General features: G+C 35.7%; 1 protein-coding gene across 2 annotated transcripts in view; it reads right to left on the bottom strand.

Annotated features, from left to right (window-relative positions):
• Nucleotides 1–18,613, bottom strand: part of DPYD (dihydropyrimidine dehydrogenase) — a 795,698-nt gene that overhangs the window by 254,516 nt on the left and 522,569 nt on the right. The gene's annotated exons all lie outside the window — the stretch shown is intronic.

The raw sequence follows: 18,613 nt of genomic DNA, 5'->3' as shown, positions 1-18,613 counted from the left end.
CCAAGCCATTGTATATATGTGGAATTATATCCTTTCTTACTTATTCTTCTGAAACTTTCTTTTTTAGCTCAATATCAAATTCCTAAGATTCATTTACATTTTTGCATGTAGCTGTGTACCAATCTTTTTTATTGCTGTATAGTATTTCACTGTATAACTACATTACAGATTTTTCTATCTTTTTTATTGTGGATGGGCGTTTGGTTGTTTATAGTTTTTATGTTATCTCTTAAGTGACTATTCAATTCTTTTCCCCATTTTTCTACTGAGTTGTCTTTTTCTTGTAAATTTGAAGAAATGCATACATTCTAAATTTTACTCCTCTGTCAATTATTTGTAGAACAAATGTTTACTCCCAGTTTGTATCTTGCCTTTTCACTCTCCTCATGGTATCTTTTGATATCAATCTTTTCTTTTATGATTTGTGCTTTTCCTGCCTGTTTAAAGAGAACTTCCAGATCATGAGGTCAATAACACATTCTTCAACATTGTTTTCTAAATGTTTTTAGTAAATGTTTTTGCCTATCACATTTAGGTCTTTAACTACATGTATTTGATTTTTGTGTATTGCTAACAATTGTCCTAGCACCATTTAGCTCTTAGTTCAATATTTTTGCACTGGTTTGCAATTACAGCTCACTTAAATCAAGTTTCCATATATGTTTGGGATTTTTTCATGAATTCTCTATACTGTAACTTTGCTCGAATATCTAAACCTGTGCCAAAACCACTATCCTAAGAGCTATAGCTTTATAAGAATTTTTGATAGTGGTTAAGGCCAACTCAATGTATATTAGGTGCTTAGAACAATGTTTAGAACAGAATAAATGCTATATGAATCTTTGTTATTATTATTATTATTGAATGCTTTGGCTATTTTTTTGTCATCCATATAAACCTTAGACTCAGTTGGTCAATTTCAATGAAATAATTTTGCTGGGATTTTGATTGGGTTTGCAATAAACATAGAGATCTACTTGGAAAAAAATGAAAATCTTTCTATAGCAATATCTAATTCCTGAAGATGATATTTTCCATTTTTTACATCTTTTTAAAATATCTTTCAATAAAAATTTTTAAATTTTCTACAAAATGATTATATATATCTTTTGTTAGATTAAATCTATTTATTTATATTTTTTAATGCAACAATAGTGTATAGTTTAAAAAAATACATTCCTAACTTGGTGTAGCTAGTGTATAAATGAATTGATGTTTGCATATTGATTTTTTCCCTAGAAACTTTCTAAAATCTTTTTTTTTTTTCGGTACGCGGGCCTCTCACTATTGTGGCTTCTCCCGTTGCGGAGCACAGGCTCCGGACGCGCAGGCTCAGCAGCCATGGCTCACGTGCCCAGCCGCTCCGCGGCATGTGGGATCTTCCCGGACCGGGGCACAAACCTGTGTCCGCTGCATCGGCAGGCGGACTCTCAACCACTGCGCCACCAGGGAAGCCCTAAAATCTTTTTAATTCTAATAATTTATCAGTGGATTAGTTTATAATTTCACTATAGATAATCACAAGATATATATCATCTAATTTTTTAATCCTTATATTTTAAAATTTTTATACTTTTATTTTATTATAAATTGATTTTATAATATAAAATTAATTAGTCTTACTGCATTGACATTTTATATCTAGTACAATGTAGGACAGATATGCAAATAACAGGTATCCTTGTTTCACTACTGATCTTAACGAAATGCTTACCATTAAGTTTGCAATATGTATTATTGCAAAAATAATATATATTGCAAGTATTTTGCAAACATGTTAGATCACTTTAAGGAAATTCATTCCTATTCATAGTTTTCTAAGATGGTTCTAAAATTATGAATAGATATTGAATTTTATCAAACATTTTTTCTGTAGCTATTGAGATGATCATATGAATTTTTTCCCTTTTGACTGTTTATGTGATGATTTACCTTAATTAATTTTTTTCTTTTTTGGTTAAACCAACCTTGCTTTACTGAGGTAAGCCCCAAGTGTCATGCTATGTTCACATTTTTTATGCATTGTGGGATTCAACATGTTAATATTTTGTTTGGTATTTTGTATCAATGCTCATGAGTGAGATTAGCCTGCAATTTCTCACACTGACCTTTCAATATCAAGGTTATGCCTGACTTATAAAATGAGTTGAGAGGGGGGTATTCCTTTTTTTGCTATAGTCTGTAATACTTTAAAATCTTTTCTCCAAACACTTCCCATTTTTTGAAGCTAGTTTTGCAAGGGCTGCTTTTTCCTATGCACAAAAGACCGATCTGACTATAATGTTGGTCAGCCATTCTATAGTTAAAATGAAAATTATGAGTCTTTTTGACTAATTAGGTTTCAAACAGCTTTTGGTTGTACAGTATATCCATGGATGTTAAGACAGTATTGTCACAATTAAGGTTTTTGAAAAAAATCCTTTCCAAGAGGATGTTTTCCATCAATAAACAGAAGTAAAATTAAATGCCCGATTAACAAACATAATGTCCTCTTTAATAATTCTCAGCACTCTGGTAATTCTGCTAATATTACTGTGCTATCTACAACTCTTTCCTTTTGTTTCATGTTTTGAATAATTCAATTAAAAGTCTGACAAAGCAAAAACAAGGGATTAAATGTTGTAGAATTGTAATTCGAAGTAAAAACATAAGCTCTTTGGAAGTATTTATTAAAAATTCTACAAAACTTTTCAAGTATATGAGATCCATGGATTCTATAAAGTTAACTGCTTAGCCAAGTTATCCTGCTTCGTCTTTTGTACTCAATTCCAGTAAACGAAGAAAATAAAAATATGTAAAGCTGAATGACGTCCTTGCAAAACAGACCACTTAGGAAGGACTCTGAGACTTCTCTATTTGGCCTACATTGAAGGAAGGATGTTACCTTGCCTTCTTTTCTCCTGTATCGTGAGAAGACTCATCTGTTGTAAGATGATCACTGAACAGCAGGTTTATAATTTTGACCCTTTATCTGGAAACCATTAAGGTACAAGGCAATGAGGAGGATATGAAAAGGAATGTGATATAGACCTGCCGTTAGAAAATATTTACATTAGAAATGGAGGTAGGACAAAAGTCACTTTCATGCATAAACTAATCTCATGTGGTTGGTGGGCAGAAAGGAGCCAAGAAAATATGCTAAGGAGCATATGGGTCAAGATGTCAACACCATAGGATTCAAACCTCCCATATAGATAGAGCTCTGCTCTCATCAGATTTAATGATGAAGAAAGATACAACGAGGAAATCGCTTATTCTTACATCAAGATTAAAAACAAATTAATATAACGTGGCATCACTTTAGAAGAGGAGCTATGGACTGGTGGTGAAGTGTACAGGCCTGTAGTTACACACCCTGACTCTGAGTCCTGGCTTGGCCACGTCTTGGCTGCAGGATTTTGGACAAATTGCTTAACCTTTCTATGCTTCTATTCCTTTATCTGCAAAAATCAGGAACACGGTAACACTAGCTCAGAGGGTTGTTTGAGGATTAAATAATATAATCTATGTAAAATGTTGACACATTTCCTGGCATATAGTAAACTCTCAAAAAAACAAGAGCTATTTGTTGCTAGCAATGTAAGCCAATCCTACAAATTCTTATCAAAAAATTAGTGACGATTCTATGAGAATCAGAAACCATAAGACACATTCAAACAAGAAAAATGCTAAGTAAGCATAAAAAGAAGAAAAATATAATTAAAGAAATAAAAGAAAGTCAACCATGAGAATTTTTTTTTTTTTTTTTTTTTTAAATCTTGTGAGATGAAAGTAGTCTCAGACCTGGGACTGCTCCTCTTCAGAGCAGGAGAGAGAGGTAAGAATGACAGGGAAGGGGACCACAAAAGAAAGGGAGTCATGAGGAAATCGAAACGTCCTTTTTTTTTTTTTTTTTTTTTTTTTTTTTTTGCGGGCCTCTCACTGTTGTGGCCTCTCCCGTTGCAGAGCACAGGCTCCGGACGCGCAGGCTCAGCCGCTCCGTGGCATGTGGAATATTCCCGGATCGGGGCACCAACCCGCATCCCCTGCATCGGCAGGCTGACTCTCAACCACTGCGCCACCAGGGAAGCCCGAAACTTCCTTTTTAATAAAGTAAATTAAACTTTATTATAATACTGACTGGGGTATTGGTGGTGAGAAGAAAGAAATTAAATATTCAAGTCATAAGATTTAGCCCAAAATACGTTACTTAAACAGCTTCCTAATCTGAAGTGTACCACTGTATACAAACATTTAAAAAATAATAATATAGCCCTCTAAATTTACCTGCTGTCTCTATTTTTATGTTCACAACTTATACCAGAATATGTGTTGCCCATGTCAATTTTATATTTACTAATCTACATATAAGACTGGATAACTTCTGTAGGCAACTATTCCATTTGACAAATTTGAGGTGATCTGAAAGTTTGGGTACAGGGGTCAGCCAAATAAACTAACTGATAAGTTAATAGTTTAATTTTGGAGAGTTTTTTTTTTTTTTTTTTGAAGATGACAGGTTTTATATTAAGACTGACACCAGTCAAGGAAGGCATAGGAAGAAGTGAACTTCAATTATTCATGGTACTATAAGTCATAAAATCAGGAGAAAACATATGATGTAATTTTTTGGATTGTTTTATATGCTGATTTTAAAAATGTTATCATTTAGTCAATGGTTTATATCATAAGTGGAATCCGGTTGATAAAAATGCAATAGGAGATTCAAAAGAGATTGATACTGTAGACTTTTAAAAATTAGGACATTATGTCAAAGGCACACGAAACAGGAGCGATGCCTCGTCAAGGCTGAGCCATTTAGTAATGGGATGAATAAAACTATAGAGGGTGAACTGGGTTCACCTAATACAAAAGTCAGTTTTGTTTAGTGGAATCAGCTACAAAAGCCCTGCTTTTTAGGAACAAATCTGTGGGAGGTTTCCTGAACTTCTCATCTTCTATCTTGTCACCAAAAATATTTCCCCCATGGCATCCTTTAAGGATGCAAGTGTCCTAGTTACCACATTTGCTTATTTACTTTCAGTTTATTATCTCCCTTTCACTTTTACAACATCTTGATAGCTCTTTATATATGTTCCTCCCTCTTCTCTTCTCCCAACTAAGGAAGCCAATATTAAAAATGGAAGTGTGAAATATATGAGAAAATAACACGAGCATTTTACTTCATCTGGAAGCTGACAGGACAACTGACTTATTCTTTTGGGTGCATAAAATGCACTATATTACAAGTTTGAGAGTTTACTCTGAAGGCCAATTAGTAAAAATAAGAGAAGCTGTTCCAATGGCATTTGTAAAATGATATTAAAGGGACCAGTGTTTCTTTAAAAAAAAAAAGACTGATACAGGAAAAAGTTAAAGGGCAGAATTCAAAGTGGCAAGAAAAGAGAAAAAGAAACCACAAAATGAAGGAAACACTTAACTAGAAATTTGGAGACATGAGGAAGAGTGGAGAGATGAAAAATATAAAGAAAATGATTATGGAGATAGAAGAAAATCATTTAAGTGGCAAAAACCAATAAACTAGCTTTTCTGAGCTACTAAAGCAATTCTTATTTAAAATATCAAGTACCAAAAAAATAAAAACAGCAACAACCCTGGAATACAATAAAGTAAAAAAAATAGAGAATGAAAGTATAAAAATACAGTAGAGATAGAAACAGAAAACCAAACGTGATTCAGGAGAAACCAAATTAGAAGATAGTAATTTTACAGAAAGAGAAAATAAACAACCAAATAAAAGCAAACAGAGGGAGAAACATTTAAAAGGAACAAGGAACTAAATGCCGCAAAAGGAAGAGTTTAATTATAGATTTTTATTTAATTACACTAATATTTAATAAGTATACATATTAATACAATTAAATTCACCTACTGCAAATATTACAAAAATCCATAATCATACCAGATGTGAGGATACTGTTTATGTTTGTCTTTAAATGCAACTCAAAAATGAGACTGAAGAATCTGGCATATTCTCAGATAATCACTGCCAAGGAAATTTGAGCTTTCTAATCCAATTTAGGAAGAAAATCAGAAATTCTTTGTAAATAAATCTAGATAAAGAATAGGAGTGCTAGGTCCAAAAGGATCAAGGAAGAGAAAATGGAGAAGGCAGAATAACAGACAGCAATATGAAGTGTCCACAGAAAGAGGAAAGAAATTGGGGATAAGGGACATGACTAATTAAAGAATGCAAAACAAAGCTGATGGTATCCAGTATCCTCAACACCTGCACAATTCCTACCACATAATAGTTGCTCAATTAATAACTAATTAATTAATTGAATGAATGGATGTTTCAGCTACCAGACTATCTTTTCAGGCTGTGTTCATCAATAGAAAAATAATGAAGGAAAAGCAAATAGGTAGATTTGCCAGGAATAGTGTCAACATAATTGCCACTTTGGAATAATACACCTACTTTTGGAAAAAGATGAAAACCCTGAATAATACAGAAAATTAGGAACAAAAACATACAGATTCTATGTGAATTGATCTACAGGGAAGAAATAGGTCTGCACTCTTCTCAAAGAACAATTCTTACTGGTTGCTTTGATTGTTTTTTATTGTCATCAGCCTTGGCACTCCTCTTGACGTGTGTGTAGGATTCTTGGAACCAAAACGAATATCACGTACAGTAAAGTGCACCTATCCGGAAGGGAAAATGACAACCACATAACACCATGTAAAAGAATGCCAACAAAAAGAGAATTTGTTTTTGCGTTATATGAGACAATAAGGCAGAAAGAGAAAGAAAAGTAAAGCAAATGACTGTGACAGAAAAGAACAAGGCTCACGACATACAAGACCAAGAAAAGGAGGTGGGGGAGCCCACGAAGGCAGAAACAACGTAACAAAAAGGACAAAACCAGCAGTAGAAAAGAACTGTCAGACACAAAACCCTCAAAACAATAGATACGAAAAAAAGGATCAAGATGACAGGAAAAGAGCAGCATGGAATCTAGTAAGAAAAAGAAACAAAAATTTCAAATAATGGATTTTTTAACACCCCCGCTGTTCCACCAGTGCATTGTGTCACAGCCTCACAGAACAGTGCATAATTTATTATGGTCACTCGCTGCCAGGCTGTTCTAAAGGGCAACAGCTATATGAAAATACTCCCCACCGTTGGATGGCTTAATGATCCACCCTTTGTAGAGGGGTAGGGCTGTGGAATGGCCAGCGAGGACAGAACCACTTATGGTCAGGATGGTGCTCTGCATATTTAGTGCTCTCTACCCTGTGAAGAAAGGGCGAATTAACTCTGGGGCACCTCTGTGGGAGCTTTTTCACCCCTCTTCAGCTTCTCCTGAATAATCACCATCTATCAGAAGTAGTTTCTGAATGCTCAATATCACATATTGCCTCCTCTAGGGGAGGGATGATGTTAAATAGAAACAAAAAAAAATGGATTTTTAGAATAAAAACAGTCCTTGAAAATGAACATTCATGGCTGTAAAATTGCACTGTATTTTAATCACGTCTGGAGATTTAAAAAATAACTGTTAGGGCTTCTTTTTAGAAATGAACTTGGATACAGAAAAAATAAATATGACGTAAAAATAAAGATCATTCAAATTATTTTTACCAGTCATTTTCAGGAGCATGGCCTTTTCAGTAGTTTATATAGAAGAGTTTTCATTACTTCCACAAATAGCACTATCTTCAAAGACATGCATCATTAAGATATGTATCCATTTCTATGATTAGTAAAGCCAGGGATTACTTCTTTAAAATTCTTTTTTTAGGGGCACTAGTGCCTGAGGTTGGGAGCAGAGGTTCATGAATCAGATGCCCAGGTTTTGGAACCTGATGCTGCCGTTTACTTGCTATGTGACTCTGCCACATTACTTACACTTTCAATCTCTGGACTCTCCCCTTTGTACAATGGGAATTAATAATAGTACATATGCCATAGAGTTGTGATGAGGATTACATGAGTTAGACCTTGAATCAGAGCCTGGCAGGTGTCAGTGATGGTACCTGCTCTCAAAGTGTGAGGGGACATTCAGGAGGCATTTGTAATCCAGAACTGTCTGCCATTAGGTGGTGGGCATGGAGACAGCAGAAAATAATGTTCTGCTCCAGATCTTCTCAATAAAAATGGCACAAAAAAACACTTTGTATGAAGGCTTAATTCATCCACTCATTCATTCATTCACTCATCCATTCATACCTTTATTAATCTGTCCAAAAAGTATTTACTGAACATAGCATGTGTCAGAATAACATTAATCTTGGGGGTTCAATGTAGAGCAAGTCACTCTAGCCATAGTTCCTTTGTCTGTAATATAATGTTCTATCTTCCACCTCAAAGTTGATTGAGGAGTGGATGTGATTCCATGTATAGAAAGACCTAGCAAATTGCCTAGAATAATGCGGGCACTAAGTGAATAAACTCAATTTCTATTGTTCATAAAAACTCTTCATGAATTTATTATCTTGGTGTATATTTATTTATTATACACACACACACACACGCATATATATCTATATCTATATATATATATATATATCTATATATATATATCTCTCATGGTAACTTTCTTTGTAGCCACCTCAAAACTATAATTCCTTATTTACTATCTATTGGGAAAACTGTATTTCCCTTTACACTAAATCTATCATTTCTATAGAGAGAGTGAATATCTAATATATATAATATTCAAAATTTTATATGTGTAAGTTTTTAATTGTTTAAAATAAGGATGGTTCCATTTAGAGGAAATTTTTTAATAAGAGCTTAGTGATAAGGATTGGAGAAAGTATACTGAAAATATCAGAATCACAGATATCAGTTCATGGTCCAGGATTGGAAAAGTAAAGATCCCCTGATAGTTGGGATTATAAACCATGGATTTGTCTGAGGCTAGGTCATCAGATGGATAAAGAATGCTTATCTGTTGTGGGTAAGAATGAGTCACTCACTACACCATGGAACAAAGAAGAGAAAGCTGGAGAGAGTGTGAATGCTGAAGGCATCATCTGTCTTCCTGGATCCAGACAATCATAAGGTCAACTTCAACCTTGTACCATCAGTTACATAAGCTAATATACCTATCTTAGTTTATAATACCAGAATTCCTCCATCTGCAGAAGACAGAAAGCTAAGAACTATCTTTCCACTAGTTTCTTCCTTAAAACTCATAGCCAATTCATCCTCAATTGCTGTTCAATATACTCCTTACCTTTGGCATATCCATTTCTCTATCTCCACCATCATTTTCTTCATCTAAGCTACAAACCATTGATATTTTTTACTTGAACTACTTTCTGCAAGAGATTTCAGCTGGTCTTCTCAAGTCCATTCTCTCAAAATGAAAATATAATACTATCATCCCCACCATTGTCACCGTCCCACTCACCAAACACATGCACATGTACACACGCACACACATATTCAATAAACCCTTTAATAGCTTTCCACTGCTGTTTGGATAGATCAAAATGCTTAACAAGGCCTGGTTATGGGGTCTTAGACAGCATGACGTATATTTTCCTCTCCAATACCGTCTTGTGCCACACACATCTGCTCTAAGCACTCCGTTCTTATTTCTTGCCCTTCAACAGGAGTTATTTCAGCCACAAGGCTTTTGCTCATGTTGTTTCCACTGCCTGTAATGCTCTAACCCACCCCAATCATTTCACTTAGTTAAAAATCCTCTAAATATTTCAGTTATCAGATTGAATATCACTTCCTTAAGTTATCCTTCCTTGACCTTTCAGAGTAGCCCAGAAACTTCATACTACATGCTCTTCAAGTATCCTGGACCACTGCTTCATGGTTACTATGCCAGTCATACTTTACTGTTTGTGGGGTTATTCATCCAATATCTCTCTCCTTTACTAAATGGAAAGCTACATGAGGACAGAGAACATGTCTAATATTGCTCATCATTGTATTCTTAGCATTTCACACAATTCTTGGTACATGGTAGATACTCTAAATATTTGTTGAATGAATGAAAATAGGGAAATATATGATGATATGGGGAGTACAAAATAGGGTCTCTAGAATCTATTTCTCCTAGATAAAAAGGCTAGTTTCTAAAAGTTTGAGACCTAGGTGATAGAACATAGAAGGAGAATCAAGAGTGAATGCAGGAAAGAGGAACAGAGAACAGACACTAGAAATGAAGGGAGATAACTGTTCCTTCATATACCAAGTTCTCCCATATTAGGCAAAACATAGTGATAGAAAAAACAGGAATGGAATGCCTACTCTGTTGCCATACGGCTTCCTGCATAGTCAAGAAAAGAAAAATGTTGGCAATGGAAAACTGGCAACAGAAATCTCATTTGATAGAGGACTAGAAATTTTACAAATAAGAGAAAAAAAATCTGCATTGTCTTTTTTTTTTTTTTTTTTTTTTTGCGGTACGCGGGCCTCTCACTGTTGTGGCCTCTCCCGTTGCGGAGCACAGGCTCCTGACGCGCAGGCTCAGCGGCCATGGCTCACGGGCCCAGCAGCTCCGCGGCATGTGGATCTTCCCAGACCAGGGCACGAACCCGTGTCCCCTGCATCGGCAGGCGGACTCTCAACCACTGCGCCACCAGGGAAGCCCTGCATTCTCTTTTTTGATGAGTGATTAACATACATTAAATGTAATTGAATTTGCAGTTACCTTTGATCTATGAGGACTTTTAAAGCTGAATACACCCAGGAACAAAAGATAGGGAGGGAAGAATAAACACCCAACCTATCATTTCTAGAAAAAATAAATAGCAAGTAATTAGCAAGTAATATGAGGAAAGAACCAAAGATATTTAAGACATCTCAAAGTGGCTAAAATTGACAGTCATGCTTTAAATTGGTATCTCTTTAAACAAAACTTTTTTTTCAGAGTATGTATTAATTAATCATATTGCTACTTGATAAATTGACTTTTTTTTGAAAGGACAAAAACAATGTTAGCTCCAAACATGACTGTGATTAAGATTTCTGCAGTGTAATCAACGTCAACACAGACTTCATGTTTGTGTAAAATCCGTGATTCCCCTTAAGGACCTCCTCATGTGTTTCAGGGGATGGGGGATGTAACAGTTCCCTGGGAATGTGACTGCTGGACGATGGTAACAAAATACATAGAAATTTCAATTTTGAATCAGTACTCCTAGGCTGTAAAATGCTATGAGTTTGATAAATCTATTTTCTTTGACTTACTTTTCTGGGGGTGGGGAGGGGCAATATTTTCTTCCATAGTCAAATAAACCCATGTGCCTCCTTCCTAACATTGCTCACCTACTCCCAGCTGGAAGCCTTAAATTGATTGTACTTTAAAAGATTACTTCTACCCCAGCGAGAAATGTGTAAAAACTTTCTCTCTGAAGTAGAAGTTGCCTTAATTTTACGGTCTTCTTAAAAGCAGTGCCTCTTATGCCTTCCCTTGATTTGCCTTATTCATTATCCTCTCTCTTGCCTTATCTTGAACTCTGCTGCCTCCGAGTCTGTTAGCTCCTGAGTTCTTATTAGTTTTTTGGTCCAGTCTTGCTTTTTAGCCCAAAATGCAGTGTCCTTTTACTCCTGGGTCTTTTGTCCCTATTAATGCAGGACTCAAGTCCTATTTGCCAGTTCTTTCAAATATTCTAGGCTAGTTGGATCCCGTGACTGGACCCGCCATTTCATTACCAATATTTCTATCTTAGTAATTTTGGTTTCCAACTTTGTTCCTATTCTGCACTGCTGATACCTATTTATTCTGGTGTGACATTATGGTATACAAACTGTATGATATCACAGACTAAGATCATAGCCTCTCCCCACCTCATTTCCACATCTCTCTCTTTAGGTCAAACATGTTTTTGGTTCATTTTTGTGCTATAGTCAACAGACATATAGAAAACTCTCAAATTCACTGTGATGTGATCATTTGAGAGTGATTTTAAAACAATTTGAAATGTTATTGCTGCTTTATTTCAGGAATATAACATGATGAGTGTAGTAAAAACCACATTAAGTTTGAAAATACATATTTAGATATTTTTCCTGCAACCATTCACCAGGTGGTCCACCTATTTGTACTAAATATATATATATATATATATATATATAATTTTTTTTAACTGACAGACCCATGATTGTTATTCTAGATAAAAACAATGACACTTCCTGATCTAGAACTAGTATCTCAGTTAGATTTAAAGGGTGTTGCTTTCTACTAAAGATTTATTATTTTTAAAAGAAAGGGATCATTTTTATATCATTAACCAACATTAATAACTAAAATTGAAAAACTCATAGAGAACCAGCTTAAGGCAAAATATTGGCAGTTCTGTAAATGCCTCTTACAGATCTCCTGTAGTTGTCTACTTATCCAAGCACCCATGTCTATGTGAATGTCTGGGAATTAAAATCAAATAAAAAATTAGGCAACATAATATAGTGTAAAGCAAATATTTCTTTTTAATCAGATATACTCTTTCTCATAACCAAGTTGATAATTTATTTTAAAGCACTTCCAAAATTATACCGCCAAAAGGAAAAATAAAAGAAGGCAGGATAGTAAAATGTATTTGGGTAATATCAGATTTCAGTCGCTTTTGCAGAAGCTTATACCATGCACCCATTTCTTGTCCGTCTTCCAGGAATGAGGTTATTTTACAGTGCAGTGATTTCCAGACCTGTGACATCTCAGGGGCTCAACCCACTGAGGCTAACCTAGCCTAGCCCACGTTTAGCCAGTCAGCTCATAGACCTCAAGAACAACTTCCTAGCCCGAACTTACATTCGTCCATGTTGATTAGAGCAAAGTTAAACACCACATTCAGGACAAAGCAACACTTTGACACCCATGTTTCTTAGAGAGGCTAGAGTCAGAAGGGATGAGAAGAATCAAGAACCTTAAACAGAGGAGGTCTCGTGGGCACATACCTAACCAGTATCAAAAAGAAAATTTAACTCAGCAGTAAGCCTCACCTTAGATTCCCCCAAGATATGTCAGAGAGGTCACTGTGACTTGAGTTTGTTGTATTTTACCATTGGTGGGGCTCCCACATTTCTTTCTCTAACCTTTAAGATTTCTCATACTCGTGAGTTCCTGCATTTCACCCCTGGGAAATATAGGAAGTGCTATCACTTGTCAGCTGTTTTGGCTTTAAAAGAGGTATCTTTATACTGTCCCCTCCGCAGACATTCAATGGGGACCAGATTGAGGCAAGGCTGTGGTCATTGTTCCCTAGACTTTGTATTGCATATGAGATAGAGGGTCTGTTAGCCCGGCCGCTGGAAAAAGGTTTTATTTCCTAAGGGAAGTGCTAGCACATCTGGGGCAACGTGGTCCTCACATTTAGTTTTGGATTCTCTTCCTGGTGACAGACATCTGCTGTCTGGCAAGGGCAAGAGCAATAATCTGCGTTTTATGAAAAATGTTGGCATGTTTTAACAGAAGCAAACCCTTTCTCTCTTTTTTTAATAAAAATACAGAGTTTATGTAAATTAAATTTGGACACAGAACAGATCATGAGGGAAATATCAAAGTGTTGCTTTAGGTAATCTTAATATAACTCAACAATTATTTAAGATCACTGAACATTTTAAGATTTATCACTTTTAAACTAGTTTGTTTTGCTTAGCTAAATCATCATAAAAAGCAGGACTGTATACGTATTTCCTGATGAGAAAATTAATGTTAAGACTGTTTTAGTTGAATAATCCAGTGTTTGGAAATTCTATGCAGAGAATGTATGTAAATAAATGGAGGGGGCTGTGAGATAGAAAGACATAGGTGATGACGTGACACCGCCATCTTTATTCAGAACTCTGCTTTGCCTGTAAAGCTAGAGTAGTCTTCTCTCCAATTACATACTATCATTTTGGAATTTTCCATCCAAAGGAATTGTTACCAAGCTAGTTGTGCACTATTTAGCAATCACACCCACAATGAAAGCCAAACCATGGCACCCAAAACACTGAACAATGAGAATCCTCTAAGGGCCAGATAAATAACATCTCTGTAGCCTCTTAGAACTGTCAGGTAAAGAAATCCAAATTCATTGACAGTGATTCAATCTCTAGGTCACCATAGACTGAAATGAGAGTATGCACCTAGTTTCTACCTTTAACCTGTTCGTATATAAAATATTATTTTTCCTTTCTCATGGAAGATTTGTTTGATTGATAAAACATACCCAATTAATGAATTAGATGTCATTTGAAATAGAATTAGACAGGTGATTTTTATTTGAATAATTTCAGTTGAAAAGATACGAATTCCAGGCGGAGGGAATAATAGTATTCAAAAAGGTACAAAGTAAGAAGTTTCCAGGGCAATTGACTGACTTATTCAGTTGCCTAGAGATTTGGTTACAACCAAATGACAAAGTAGAAAATACTGGACAGAACACCGGATGGGGATCAATGACAAGGGCATCACAGGCTCTGAGCCTTGTTAGTTGGTTACCTCAGGCTAAGGTTATTTAGATCACTTCCCAGTCCCCAGTTCCTGTCCTCTAAATAAGGAGGCTGAACTGGGAAATCTTCAAGGTTCCTCTCAGTTCTGAGAGTCTGTGCCACATCACTGACTCAAGGCAAAGAAGGAAACAGCTGGTGTGAAAAGTAACTCAAGAAAAGACTTTAAAAATGTATGCTTTCTGATGGCAAGGACAAAAAATCATGGGGATTATGTAACCAGTATTTTAAAGTCCTGTGGAGCATGTTTCCTCTTGCTCTCCTTTTTTGCTATGTGGAAGATAAAATAGGAAGGTAGGAAGACAAGGCAACTTATCCCATACCCCACGCCGCCCCCACCAACAATTTTTCTTTTGGTAACTGATGGAGGGTCTAAGAATTAAAGGCACTGTTGGCTGAAGAAGGCAGCCTAGAGAATCTTCAATGTCAGGAACCCAGAGGATTAGCAAAAATGCTGGGAAGGCTTGGTTTCAATACTTAAAGGTTGAACCGGACAGGCACATACTGATCAAATCCATGTTGCGAATGAGCACTTATCCTTGGTCAAATGTTTGCTGCTGTTTACATGTACCAGATACATTGTTAATTAAGCTAATTAACCTAATTAAGCTCTAGTTCCTCATTGCTGCATGGCAGTGCAGGCCAAGTGTGGCCATATCTGCCTTATTGCAAGAGACCTAAGAAGTCGAATTTTTTTGTCCAGCCGCCTGTTTTTAAAATGTTGGTAATAATTTCAAAAACAAAACAACCACCACAACAGTAGAAAGCTACTCAAGGTCTATTCAGCTTCTGTGTGAACCTAGGTTAGGAAGTTCTACAGGGTGGAAGTAAAAATATTCAGTATAATTCTAAAAGGACAAAAGAGGGATATTCACTTAATGCCCTATGAACACTTAGCATTTCAGAAAAGGAGAAGACCTCAAAGAGGTGCCATTTCATCTGGACTTTAGAGAATTTATTGTAGTTCAAGTACCTTTATAAAGTAATATGCTGCCACAGGAAACTGGTTTACACAGATTGCATGTAGACAACTTTAAATTTGAATGTCAAGACATCAGAGAAGCTTCCTTATTCCCAAGAGACAGAACACCTCCATAGTAGGTTCAGTTTTGTTTGTGACTTAGAGCTTACTTAGTCCTGCACTTAATTTTAAATTAATAATAATAATATTTATGCTAATATTCAAGTACTGATTTATTAGGAACTGTTCTCCGTGCCTTCCCTATATTCAGGCTTACATGCTAATTAAACTCAGGCCCCAGGAGCCACTGACCAGCTTTGTGACCTGGGAAACATGGAAGCTCAGGTGTTTTGTTTCTTATTTTTTTTTATTTTATTTTTTTTTGCGGTACGCGGGCCTCTCACTGCTGTGGCCTCTCCCGTTGCGGAGCACAGGCTCCGGATGCGCAGGCTCAGCGGCCATGGCTCACGGGCCCAGCAGCTCCGCGGCATGTGGATCTTCCCAGACCAGGGCACGAACCCGTGTCCCCTGCATCGGCAGGCGGACTCTCAACCACTGCGCCACCAGGGAAGCCCTGTTTCTTATTTTTTAATTTGTTCAATGGGATAAAAACTCATCCTACTTCAGAGGATTGTTAGGAGCAGAAGGTAGAAGACAGAAAAAATTTTCATGTTGTAATATACCTCTGACTCTTTGGAGTATACACAACCCAAACTAGAGCACATTTTCACCTTTACTTGAGCAATAAGTAAAACGTTGACTTTTATGCAGGCCAGGGAAAATGTTAATGTTTTTAAAAAGAACAACATGATATGCATTTATTTCTTTAGTTGTTCTTGTTTTACCAATGCTCTTTATGGGTAGATTAAAAAATTACATGTTAGCCTGCTGCCTATAATGTTAGCATTTAAAGAACATTAAAGCTGGAGGGGATTTAGAGATCATCTAGTTCAAATTCCATGATATAGAAATGGAAACTGATGCTTTAGGAGAGTAAGTGGCTTGATCAAGGTGACATAGATGGTTGATGGAAAGAATAAAGAATGAGACTGCCTTTAAACACTTAGAAAGTGTCATGCTAAGTGTTTAAGATTTTATATGAAGTTTCACCATGCAGGGAATATACAATTCAAATTCCCAAGGTCGGCTTGAGATATTATTTATTTCTATAAATTCCATAAATATATATGATGTCTCTGTGCTGTAAAGGTTAGAGCCTTTTCTATTCATATATTTCACAATTTTTAGTCAGTTATGGAAACATAAAGAGTTTAACTATATATGTATATGTTTAAATATACACAGCTAATTTAAAAGCACTTAGGTACAAAGGCAGTACTTTTCACTTATTTGATATTTGCAAGAAGATATTTGAGACAAAGGAGAATAAAACAGATGTTTAGAGAGGAAAATGTACTGTATTATGATACCTTACCTCATCTTGAGCTAAAATCACTATTGTTTCTAGAAACACCAGAAATGTGGACAGTACAAGAGAGTGTTTCCAATGGATAAATATTCTAGCCATGGAATTAAGGTCAGTTTGTTTCATTCATGAAGCAAACATTTATCAGGCTCTGGCGATACACACAGGTCTGTGCTTGGCACAAAGGGAGCTTTCAGCAGATGGGATTCAGGATCACACTGTGATGGGAAAAATGAATTGGAATGGCTCCTCAGTCCCCCTACACCGAGTACAAATTCCCCATCCCACCAACTGGCAAGTGTTTAAAACTATGAACCTTAGGGAGGGAAGACGAGCCAGTGGGAACAGGAGACAGAGAAAGGAAAAAAGGAAATGAAAGAAAAGATGAATAAGCCCCAGATGTTTTTGTGCCCACTCTAAAAATTCAGAGTTATAGTAAAGAATTTTTTTTTCAATGCGCTAATATTCTTCCTTCCTGCTATTTAAAATATTGAACATTCATGTGTCCCGAGGCAGAGTAATCATTTAAATTATGTTGGAGCAAAATGATTAAATTAGCTTTATTTTCCTATTATATAATTTGAGGATATAATTCAAAAGAAAATTTCTAAACTTGGCTAATAGAAAGAATTGATTATAGTTTTAGAGAGTATAACTAACAAGTGAAATGGAAATGGTTCTAAGTTTCCTTCAGTCTAAGATATAATGGTTTTTGGAACACATGTTTTCCATGAGTTCAAATTTTCCATGACTGCAAAATTTTAGCACTTGCATCTTCATTCAGCCAAAGGCTGCGAGAAAATCTGTGTGGCTAAATAACTTTCTGGAGAGGATACACCTAAGACACTTAACAGCTGGGTAAGTTTAGAGGTGTTCCCAGAGCAAAAGTCTACTCTAAAAAATAAACTCAAAGCTGGGCAACGTTTTCAAAATAATTGTCATATTTGTGGCAAGGAATATATATTAAAATACATCTTTCTTTTAAAAATTAGTCAATAGATTTAAATTTTCCATAGCTGTTTTAATCCATGTAACTAAAAGATATTTTGGTTCTAAGTTTCAGACACTGGGAAAGGGGTAAAGAGAGAAACTTGACTCCCTCAGGCCCTGCTGCAGGTGTCCTTTTAGGAACCTTCCTCATTTTAAAGAAGTTACACATCTTGACACACTGACAGTTGCCTAATCATATGACTTATAAAAGTTATGATTTAATACAATGGTATTTTTCCTCTACAGGTAATTCTGAGGCTCGTTCTATTACCACACTTCTGGATAATCTGTTGTGAGTGGAACAGAGAATGTACTTGAGCAACATTTGACTAGACCATCCTTTCCTGCTGCCGTAAAAGAATGGTTTCTTCCTAAGTCACAAATCTATTCTGAATGTTAATTAAATATTTACAAGGTACTTTAAAATCCTCCCTGAATGCTAATATGAAAAGAGCAACCTATGTTCATTTGAATAAGCAGAAATTTCTGCCCAAGTTAAGGGCCTCTGGCCTCTGAGTTTAATTCAAATAATTCTATGACTTAAAAAAAAAGAATTGAAGAATTGAGCACCTACTATGTACAAGGCCCTGTGTCACATGTGGAAATAAAACTAAACTTTCTAGGACTAGGAAATTTGTCATAAATTACAACATTTTGTATTATTTAATTCACATCATTTCCCTCTGGGCTTAAAAGCTAAATTAGATGCAAAATACTCACCTTTTTAGCATTAAGCTTTTACATTGTTCCTTAACGTATAACACTGTATCTAGTTACACAAAGATGCAATATTTTCTACATATTAACATATATTTCCACATTTTATTCA

The sequence above is a fragment of the Orcinus orca genome, chromosome 1, assembly GCF_937001465.1.
Source record: "Orcinus orca chromosome 1, mOrcOrc1.1, whole genome shotgun sequence".
Taxonomy (NCBI): domain Eukaryota; kingdom Metazoa; phylum Chordata; class Mammalia; order Artiodactyla; family Delphinidae; genus Orcinus; species Orcinus orca.
Note: the sequence above shows the minus strand (reverse complement) of the source record. Positions and strands in the feature narration are given on the sequence as shown.